The following is an 11,220-nucleotide window of genomic DNA, read 5'->3' as shown; positions in this document are numbered from 1 at the left end:
ACTCATATTGGTGAGACTGAACTGTGACAGGAGTAAAAATAATAACAGGTATTTTTAAGTATGTGTCTCCTTCCAAGGTTCTACACAGAAATCTAGAGCTGGCACTCCTATAACATTTTTACAGAATGGACATTGCTCCTGTCTGATGATTTCAGCAAAGCAGCTGAGGATGTGTTTAGATGTGAATGACAGCAGGAATGAAGGGAGAGAGAAAACATGATCAGATGTGGCTATTCTTCCTAGGTGGGCCTGGACCCTGGAGATATTTGGGATGAGGAGGTGATCCTTAGAAATTGGGCATTTATATTAGGGTTAGCCAGAAAAATGTTACCTCTCAAGAAAAGAGGGAATTGGAAAGACTTACCTTGTACTGGTAAAATATATAACAGTACATATATAAATACAAAACCAGCCTCCAAGTCAAGTCCTCTCCATCATCATCTCCACAGAATGCATGCACATGTCAATAATTTCATCATGCCAGTGCCAGGTACTCGTGCAGGAAGAGGTTAATTCCGCCTCAGCCTTTACAAAGTAAAAGCTCTTGTTATTTTTGTTTTGGTTTGGTTTGGTTTTTTTAATCTGTGTGAAGAAAGAGGCAGGCTTTAAATATTTGTGTAGGCTGCTTGGCAACAGATTGCATGCGATCTTTACAAAAACAATGAGCTCCCATAGAATTTACATTGTTCGAGCTGGGTGCTGATGGCTCCTGAGCAGAGCTCAGTGGCTGCTCTGTGCGAAGAAGCAGAGAGAGAGAGAGAGAGAGAGAGAGAGAGAGAGGTGTTATATTGTGCATTGTGTGCTACTGCTCTGGCTCCCCGAGAAAGAGGACTAGGGCAGGAATAAAGCTGGGGCTTTTACAGCACATGAAATGCATGAGGTGAGAGCTGACAGTGGCTGCTGTTGTGAGGTTAAGTCTGCAGACATGACACGGTGCTCCCAGACAGAACCTGTGGCTGCAGGCCTGTCTCCTTTGGCTCAGGAAACAGCAGCATTCCCAATATTCTTCCTTCAGAAATGACATCTACTTGTCTGCAGCAACAACACTATTAAGCAGATTGCAATCCTTTCCCTATCAACTGGGAACTGATTTAAAACTGATATATCATCCGTTCAGCTGTTCAGGAAAGGCAGAGCATCCCTGTGCCTGCAGCTGTTCAAAAATAATTGAAATCAACTCAGAAATTATGAGATGTCTCAGAGCAATAAGCACTACTTGGCTTGTTTGTTTGTTTGTTTGTTTGATTGTCCCTTTCACCTCTAGGATACAACTGCAGCATGTTTTCTTAGGTTTCCTCCAATGTTGGAGCAGAACCATACTTCATCACTCCCCAAAATTTTCTTCCTGACAGGGAAAGGGACTTTTAAGTAAATATCTTTTGCAACAGCAGTGAGAAGAAATCTGAGAATTTCTGGTAGTGAATTTTCCCATAATCTGGGGAGATGACACTATTTCCCTGCACTGGCAGCCTTAGATTTTGATCACAGGAACTAAACATGAGTGTATCTGATACCCTACCTTAAAACATGCACAAATAAAACTCTGATCACTGTTGCTTCACTGTTATCAGCCAAGATACAGGCATTGCTTCTCTGTTTATACAGGCAATAATGAAACCACACAGCTTTCCTGAAACTACCTCCGCATGAAGAAACATGAATATAGCAGTTCACAAGAACTGGGAAAAGTAGGGAACAGTAAACCAAGAGCATCCAGTCCTATACATAAGATAATATGAATTCAGAGAAATTAGGTGACTTACATATGATCATATATGCCCTAAGCCACAGCCAAAGCCAAACTAATATCCAGACTTTTCAAAATCAGATGCTCTCAATTGAGTGAATGATGCTGATAACATTTTGTAGGTGTATCAATATTTGTGTTTTAATTCTCAGAACATATCTGAATGGGGAAGATGAGCTCTTGACAAGGATCACCTGGTAACAGGGCACCCCCTGACTCTCTGATCCTCTCTTTGCAGATACCATGTCAATGTTCTGAGTCTTTATGAAGTTACATAAGAGGAGCAGGAGGCAGTAGCTTTGTGTGCACAGATGTGTATGACTCGCACAAACAGTGCTGAGTAAACCAGACATTCACATGCTCATGTTCCACCAACAACACTCTTCTGTTTACCCCCATATTTATTAATTCCATACACCTGTATATACAGGTACACACACAATAATTTTAGACACACCTTTGACAGAGAGGCCATTCAGGTCAGGTACATACACGGGCATGAACTGTGCTGTAACAACTATCTAGCAACATGTATTTTCAAATGTCGTGGCATTGACTAAAAATTCAGGATAACCTCATAAAAATAGGCTGTGTGATTTAGGGACTGTCTTGCTGAATTGATAGAAGAGGATTAAATTATGACTATCAAACCATTCACCTTTGTCAGTGGATCTAATCACAATCCGTGTGATAGCGACCAAAAAATGCATCTGATGGCAGCTTTGTAGCTTTGTGAATGAGTGAATTAGTTCCCACTGGCTGAGCACTAACTGCAAACTGTTATCACTTCACAGCTGCTGTTATGACTTTTGCTTTGCTCAATGGCTTCATTTTCCAAGGCAGAAACCTGTAAGGAATGGAATTAAAATACTTTGACCTAGTCTGTGCAAGAGCTGGAAAAGCGAAAAGAAAAGCAGTACTCTTTTAAGATAAACCTCACAAAAATAAAGGCAAAGGACCATTAGGCAGATCCTCTGATACAGCTTTTATTTTACAAGTCATTATACTTCACACAATTAACCCACTTTTGAATAAACTGTACTGTTAGTATGGCACATCTTCTAGAAAGGCACGCTCTCTCTCTGAAGAAATTAAGAGTTGGCAAATCTTCATTTCTCTGGATGACTGACTCACTATTAAAATCTCCTCATTTGGATTCATCTTGGCTTCGGCTTCTGGCCATTGGTTTTTGTCTTTCTTGTCCCCAGTGCATTTTAAAACCCCTTAAGCCTGGTGTTTTCTTCTTAGGAAGAAAATTAACTGTGTATGTGAAGAGCTCTGAACAGTTTGCCTCTACATCAAACACTTCACAGATGTTTCTCACCAATGATCATAGGAAAGAGCTCCTGGACATATGCATATTTTAAAATCAGTTGTGCTATAAAATGCAACAAGTTTTGTAAGTTTTTTTACCACTGGTAAAAAACCACTGAATACAAAAGGCAGAGCTCTCCAACGTGCCTACATGTGGTCACAATTTTACCTCATCCTGGAATCTCAAAATAGTCCTGTAATAGTTCTTCTTTTGGATAAATGGGATAAACCACTGACTTGTATAAAAACACGAGAAAGAAAATCTTTTATTTTCAAGTTTTGCACCTTTTGGCAGTCTTACTAGAACTTAACAAAATTGGGAAATTTGTCAGATTTTTATCTCAACAGTTCTGCAGTACTGGAGATAAATATTGCTGTAGGGACTTCCATTCAAACCCATCACTTGCAACTGTGTTGGTTTTGAGAGGTAGGAGATGGCTCCAAATGCCTTTTCTGGGCTCTGCAAAGGGGAGAATTAAAGGGTATTTTCAATCTCCAAAATTTCTACTCAAATTAGACCATCTGAATTTTGTACTGTGGTATCTATGATCATCTACCACTTCAAGTCAAGGGAGCTGCAACATAAATAGATCTATTCCTAAGCCTCTCTCAGAAGCAAAGTACAAACATTTCCATCAAAGCTGACTTAAGTGAGGATGGCTCATACTTTTGCCTTCCTCATTAACTGTTGTTCATTTTTTGCAAAGTTACTAAAAGAGGGAAAACAATCCATAAATACATACAAATCCATCCCTTTTTATCCCCTCAACCCAGCTCTGTGCTACAGGAGGGACTGGGTGGTGCAGAGGGAGGTTGGACATGGGGAAAGGCAACATTAATAGAACCCCTCTACTGAACCCCAGGCAAGTCATCATTTCTATCCTTATTTCTATCCATCATTTCTATCCTGCATTGCTATCTTCATGCACACACCAACACCTACAAACTGAGCACAGAAAGTTCTTTTTGATACTCCATACCCACAAGATATTGCTGTTTTTTTCTCTCCAGATTCCAGATTTTTCTGTTTAAAGGATGGGTTTGAAATCCAGAGCTCGATTTGGAAAATGCATTTTGGCAAAGAGGACAAGAACAGGTCAGAAGGAACCAGGCAGCCTCCTCTCACTGGACACTCTTCCTGGCTGGGTGCTGCTCTCCAAACCAGCCCTGCTGAGCACAGCAAAGCCAGGACATCAACACCTGCTTAAGAAAAGGCTCCACTGTGTGATCTCCAACATGACTTGGAAGGTGATTAGTCTTTAAGGGCATATTGGTTAGAGGATGACAAACCCTGACTGTGCTGAGGTGAAATACCACCAACCAGGACTTCTAAACTGCCTCTATAGGCACCACAAGGACATTCCTAGCACTTCTCAAGGTCACACTTTGAAACATGATAAAGAGAAACTTTCTAAATCATCAACTGCCTTCTGCTAAGGAATGACTGATGGGTTTTAATTCTCCTTATTTTCAGAGGCTTCTGGCAGAACTGCAACATTAAATATTCAGTGAAATATAAGTAAGGTTTGAAAATGCCTGCTCTGAAAGAGCTTGGAATCATTAGTGAGTGCATCTCATACTGCAAAAGCCTCTGTCTGGCAGATTATGCATCGGAATCATCCATTTCTTACCTCAAAAAATTATCAGTTTATTTATCAGCTACAGGGTACAGCCCCTCCACTTGAAGCATTTATATATTTCTGTTACTTTCCAAGCTAATAATGTTTGGGAAGGTCAGGGAAGGAAGCTCTTCTCACATTTCTTTCACAGTCAAGCTGACTTTACATCGGATGTAAAATTGAAACCCCTTCTTCAAACAGAAGCAAACAAAGGTTGAATTGCTTCAGAAGGCTGCTGCATTGACAGGCAGTTTAGCTGAATGTTGCATTTGAAGAATATTTGACATCTCCAGTGCTGTGAAAGAGGTCAGGCAGTTCAAAAGAAGCCTTCTTGCTTGCTGGCTTCTAAGAAACCAATTCATTTTGTTACTATGGTGAAGTACGCAGAATAGATCACACATAATTCATTCCCCCACAAACATTTTATTGCAAAAATATACTGGTTGTTTTCTGTAATATCAAATATTATTTCAGGGCTTGTAGATTTTGTTTCAGACAGGTTATGCCAGGCAATTACAGAAAATTGTAATATACAAGAGATTTGAAATCTGCAGATGGAAAGCAGTGTATAAAAGTCAGCAATGTTAGCATTGTTTATACAGCAACTGCAGTGCTTGAACACTAATAATTACCTGATGCCATGCTTCCAATCCTAATATTGATGGGGTAAAAAACAGACCAGGCAATCTCCATTTTCACTTGAAGCATTCATTTTCAGTTGGTGTTGGAGAAGGCTGATTTATAATTTACCCCACATTAAATATTTGTAGTTATGTCCAGAAATAGTCTTTGCCAGAAAGTGCTATTGCAGAGGCCTTGACTTGTATCTCTGGGATCTAAAATGAATGAACCACAAGTTTATCTAACCAAGGGAATTCAGGCAGAGGAAGGTAACCAGGCCAGCCAGGGTTAGACCTGCAGCTGAACATTGTGCAGGGATGGCCACCCCTGAGCAGCATCCAGCTGGATTGCTTCTTCCTGCACACCTTCACCATCTCACACTGCTCTGCAGGGACCTTCTGCCACCACCCCATCTGCAGAGACATCCACACACCAGTTCTCTGCTTGCTGTCCCTCTCTCTCTCCATGCAGGAAGCCCTGACACAGAATTGGCCCCTGCATTTCCTTATTGTTTAAGGCACTGCTTGCACCAGGCTGGCCTCTCTACCTTTGCATGGAGACCAGACAGAATGAAACCATGAAAATCATGTTAGAGGAGTGAATTCTGAAGAGATGGAAGCTCCTAGGAGATGCTCAGATGCTCTCAAGGTGAACGTTTTGCTTCTTTGGTCTTTTCCTTCCTTTAGGGTGGTACACAACCTCTAGAGCTGGACAAATGATCCCTTTACTGGTAAACATTGCAACCTTTGTTCAGCATCTACTGGGGAAACAAACCTTCATGGTGTGCTGGAGCACACCGAAGGGAATCTGAAGGTCCTGAATTCAGCTGGTCACAGATGAGTAAGAGCAAGTCAGGCTCAAAGGGGCAGAATTACACAATACTCTCACATGGATGAGACAAGTGCATCCCGCATCCATCAGAAACAGAAGGAAAATAGAGGCAAAATAAAAGGGGAAAAATAACTAACAAGTTTCCAAAACCTAGATAGAACTTCTTCTGTGTCAATTCCTCTCTGAATCAAGGAAGGGTTTTGTCCCAGTAAGGGGAGATTTTGAATGAAAGGCTCATGGCAACAGAAAAGAAATCAGCTCCACAAGTACATAATATTCAAATGAGTTTTACATAACTACTCTCCTTTTCTTCCAACTTTCATCTGCATGGAAGAACAGCAGAAAACCAAACTGAATGTAGGAAAACCAGCCTGAAGGCCAGAGAACAGCCTTTCCCACTGCCTCTGTCAAATACAGTACATATGTTCTCAATAAATCACACCTTAAAATAAACCACACTTACCAATGAAAATGAAAAACAAAAAGAGGGAGGACTGAGAGTGACCCACACAACCCTGACTGAGAGTGACCCACACACCCTGCTCCCACCACACCAGCTGTCCTGATGAAGAATCAGAAGGAACTCACCTTTACAGCTCCAGCACATGAAAGCTGTCCCTGTGATCCCTCCCCATCACCCCAAAAGACCCAGACTTGGAAATAACCAAATTATTTTGTTGCTAAGTTGGTCCAAACAAGATTTACCTTGGTAGCAAGCAAATAAAACAAATTCACCTTCCAAGTCAGAAGCCACTGTAACTCCTGGCATTATTCATGGACTGTGTGATGAAACTCATGCAGAGCACATGAAGACCTTCCAGCAATTTCCATAGTCTGTTTATTGCCAGAATGTGGCACCAGTTATTGTGAATCACTGTGGCTCATCAGGGTGGCCTACATGGTGGACTTCTGGGAGGCAAGGAAGGAGGAGGCACAGCAGAGGGAGGCTGCTCAACATCCAGAGTTTGTAGATATGCTCAGTGGTACACTGAGGCAGGGCCAAGTGTCATCACCTCTCCATCTGAAAGGGACTAAGAGGAAGATGGGTCTAGTGGGGCACAACACTCCTATTTCTAAGATGGTATTCATTTTATTCATTTATATTATCTCAGTATCTCCTCTTGACTTGGTTGAATTAGACTGTCTTTTCCTCTCCTGACTTTTTTTGTGTTTTGCTTTGAAAGTCTGTTTTACATGGTATCCCTCCCATTGTTTACATGTGTGTGGGCAGAAGAGCCAGACTATGGGGTGGCTGCTGTCAGACAGGGTTATAGAAAATAAATCTTTGCTTACCTATTCATCTGGGAGAGCTAATGACTCTTTTCTCTGCACTGGCCCTCCTTGGTATTTCAGATATGGGCTAAGGAAGGAAAATAAAATCTTGATGAGACCTACAGGGGCATGATTATTGCCTTAAAATGGAGTGACCACTCAAGTCAGGTTGCAATGTATCTGTAAAATACAAGAGTTAAATAAGAATGTGGATTACTTTCCTGTGTTACAGACTTTTAACTTCTGCCCTTTTTTCTCATTCAGCAATAGGGTAAGACAGCATCCATTTTCAGTTCTCTTCCTGTAAGCCTTCAGAAAAAGGGTTAAAAGTTGAGTGAGATCCTCACATACTCTGCAGCCTCTTTAACAAGGCAGAAGCACTCAAGGACAATGCCAGTAGTGCCGGGGCAGGATCCAAAAGTTTTTCACCTTTCCCAAAACAGTTTGTCATGGACCAACATGAAACATCTTGCAGACCATGGCACTCAACAAGGATGTTTTGGGAATGTAGGCAGAGGGAGGTCTAGAAAGGATCCATGGAAAGTTGGTTTTGTAGCTCTGTGGTCTGAGCAGCCATGGATGGCTGAGGCATGAGTGGATAGGAAGTTACACTTCTCTGAGTTTTGGGTTGAAATGCAAGATATTTTCACCTATTTCAAGATAGACAACATCTTTTTCTGGTCACCATTGGTCTGGAACTATTTTAAACAAAAACAGGAAAACATCCATTCCTAGAATGACTGTTCACATGGAGAACTCTGTTTATAAAGGCTAAACAAATTAGCTACGATGGCATAAATATTTTCCTTAATTTCAGAAATCGCTTCCTTTGTGTCAGATACCTTCCCTTGCCATTTTATCAGGAATCACAAGGATTCTCCATCTGGACAGGCACAAAGCTGAGCTGTAGAATTTGATGTCTTTGTCCCTACTATTACACAACCTTGGAGTGTAAACTTTCTTCTAAAACTGAGAATTCAACTCATTAAATCACTCACTGCTAAGATAGGCAAAGGATGAGAAACTAAAAGCTTTTTAACATCCTTATTCTGCATACACTAAAAAAAAGATAAAGGCAATGCAGAAGAGTGGTAGGCTCCACATGAACTTCATATCAGACTCTCTGCCTTCTCATATGTGACAAAACTTTCTTTAATAAACCAGCTATTATAGTTCAGAGCCTCTGCCAAGTGTTTACAGCATTGCCCTAAGTAACAAGTCTGAGCCAAGGGACTTAATTAAATCTAACCTGCTTTTTCAGTTATAGAATAGTCCTTTAACATCAAAAGGCAAGTGGACTTTGATAATAAAATCTAAATCACTTTTTGTTTAAGAGAAGTTCTTTACTCCTCACTGCATACAATCAGTTACTTCTTAGAAGGCATATAGTATTTTCACAGATAATTTTCACAAGCCTTTACAGAGTTTACAACAACTAACATAAGATTTGGTGTTCTAGCTTTATATGAGAATTTCAGATTTCATACTTTCTTGTTGAGCTGATTCACAAATCCTAGGTTGCAGGGAAGAACTTAAAAACTTAAAAAAATGTTTATACACAATGCCCTGTCGATCTTATAATTTTTAAATGTTGTTACAACTTTAGAGGTTTACCTTTCTACTTTGGAGCACTTGGTTCTGCATATATGGAAATGTTTTTCATAATTATCTCAAAGGAGGGTCTACATAGGTTAGGCTTGTCCTAACCACAAAGCTGATGTGGTTAGGCTTGTCCTAACCACAAAGCTGATTTGGGAAAGGTGCTGGAAGTGAAAGTGAAAGTCTGGTATGGACAATTGCAGGTGACATGGCTGCTGTCTTCCTGCACACCTGCTAAGTGAAACTGGATCAGGCTTTTCATCCACAGCCCACGGTGTTCATGTAAGATGAAGTTGATGCAGCTTATATTGGTGTGCTGGGCTGAAACTGGAGTGATCAGACCTGGCAGACAGGCTGAACCCCAGGCTGAGGTGCTGCCTGACTCGCTGGCAGGGGCAGGGCAGGTTGCTGTGTGATGGCTTTGCCTCCACTGGCACAGGAGGAGCTGGCAGCCCCATCCTGTGCTGCTGCCTGACCACACCAACCTCTGCTACTGCACAGGGCAACACAGAGCAGGTGTTTTCCCAGCTAAGAATGGTCTAATGACTTTCTCCTCCTCTCTCTAAGCGGAAGTTTTAACTTCCCTGTGTTCACAGTGTTAATCATTTACATCTTAAACCCAGCCTGACTCTGAGACCCAGACTGAGCAGGTCAAGTGCAGCCACCTGGCAGGCTTGGAGGTGTCAGTGACGTGGCTACACCCTAAACCACCATGAGAGTGGAGGTGGGCAGCTCTTGCAGGAGGACAAGGAGGAGGCTGAAGGCAGTAATTAGCTCTAGGGACATCTGCAAGAACAGTGAATCACAGCTGTAACATCACAGGTCAGCCGGGGCTGGCACAGAGGAGTTACAGCAGAAAGAGTGTGGCCAGCAGGAGCAGGGCAGTGACTGTCCTCCTGTACTTGGCACTGGGGCAGCTGCACCTTGAATCCTTTTCAGTTTGGGGACTTCATTGCAAGGAAGACATTGAGGTGATTGTGGAGCTGGAGCACTTCCAGACATGGGCAAAGAAGGTGGTGACAGGTCTGAAGCACAGGTCTTGTGCTTCAGAGGAACAGCTGAGAGAGCTGGGAGGGTTAGTCTGGAGAAAAGGAGGCTCAGGAAGGATCTTATTGCTCTCTACAACCACCTGAAAGCCAGGGGAGGGTTATTCTCTTCTCACAAGTAACAGGGGACAGGACAAGAGGAAATAGTCCCAGGTTGTGCCAAGGGAGGTTTAGATTGGATATTAGGAAAAAGTTTTTCACTGCAAGAGTTTTCAAGCATTGGAAAAGGCTGCCCAAATGGTGGAATCTCCATCTCTGGAGGTATTTAGCAGACTTGTAGATGTGCCACTTAGGGACGTGTCTTAGTGGTGGCCTGACAGTATTAGTTTCACAGCTGAGCTTGATGATGTTAAAGGTCTTTTCCATCCCAAACAATTCCAAATCTGTGAGTCTATAATTCTGCAGCTGAAGGTTGCAGGTTGGTTTCCTTCTCCTCATTAATTTGTGGTGTGCTGACCATAGCAAATGGCCACTTGGAGGTCTCACAAGCAGGCCAGTGCAGAATGGAAAGGACTATTTAGAGAGCTCATGGCACCCCAGCTCCAGGAGGATGCTCACGCACAATGGGACAAAGCCTCAGCAGTCCCCATCTGGCTCTGGGAGTAATCCTGCTTTGAGCTGCAGCGTGGGTGAGGGATCTCCAGGCACCTCTGGCAGACAGTATTTCCATTGATGCTGTGAAGTAATTCACCTGATTTTCCCACAGTCACACTTGCTCAGTTTCCAGCTCCACCTCTAAATGTGGTACTGATGCATTCAGCCCACTTGGATAATGCCTGGAAAAAAAACAGGTCCTCCCAGTGTAAAATGAAGGCAAAGCCTGGCATTGTGATTTGAGCAAATCTATTTGAGTTCAGACACTTTTTCTTTTCCACAAGCTGTTTTTTTCTGCTCCTTACATTCAGGCTTATAAACTCTTTGTTATGGCATTTATGTGTCCTTAGACCTGTGCAAAACTTTCCAGTCTTGATATGTAAACAGCTGAAGACTGCCTCAGACTCTTGGAGACTGTATTTTGGGAGAGCTGACTGCTACATGTTCCAGTGGTGACGAATCCTTAGGAGATGCTTAAGGGATGACTTTGCTTTCTCACCATCTCCATCTGATTTTGAGCCATAATGGCAAAATCACCAGAGCAGGCTGTGGGAAGAGCAATGCATTCCTGAGCTGG

This window comes from Ammospiza caudacuta, chromosome 6 (genome assembly GCF_027887145.1).
Source record: "Ammospiza caudacuta isolate bAmmCau1 chromosome 6, bAmmCau1.pri, whole genome shotgun sequence".
Classification (NCBI taxonomy): Eukaryota; Metazoa; Chordata; class Aves; order Passeriformes; family Passerellidae; genus Ammospiza; species Ammospiza caudacuta.
This window is presented reverse-complemented; position numbering follows the sequence as displayed.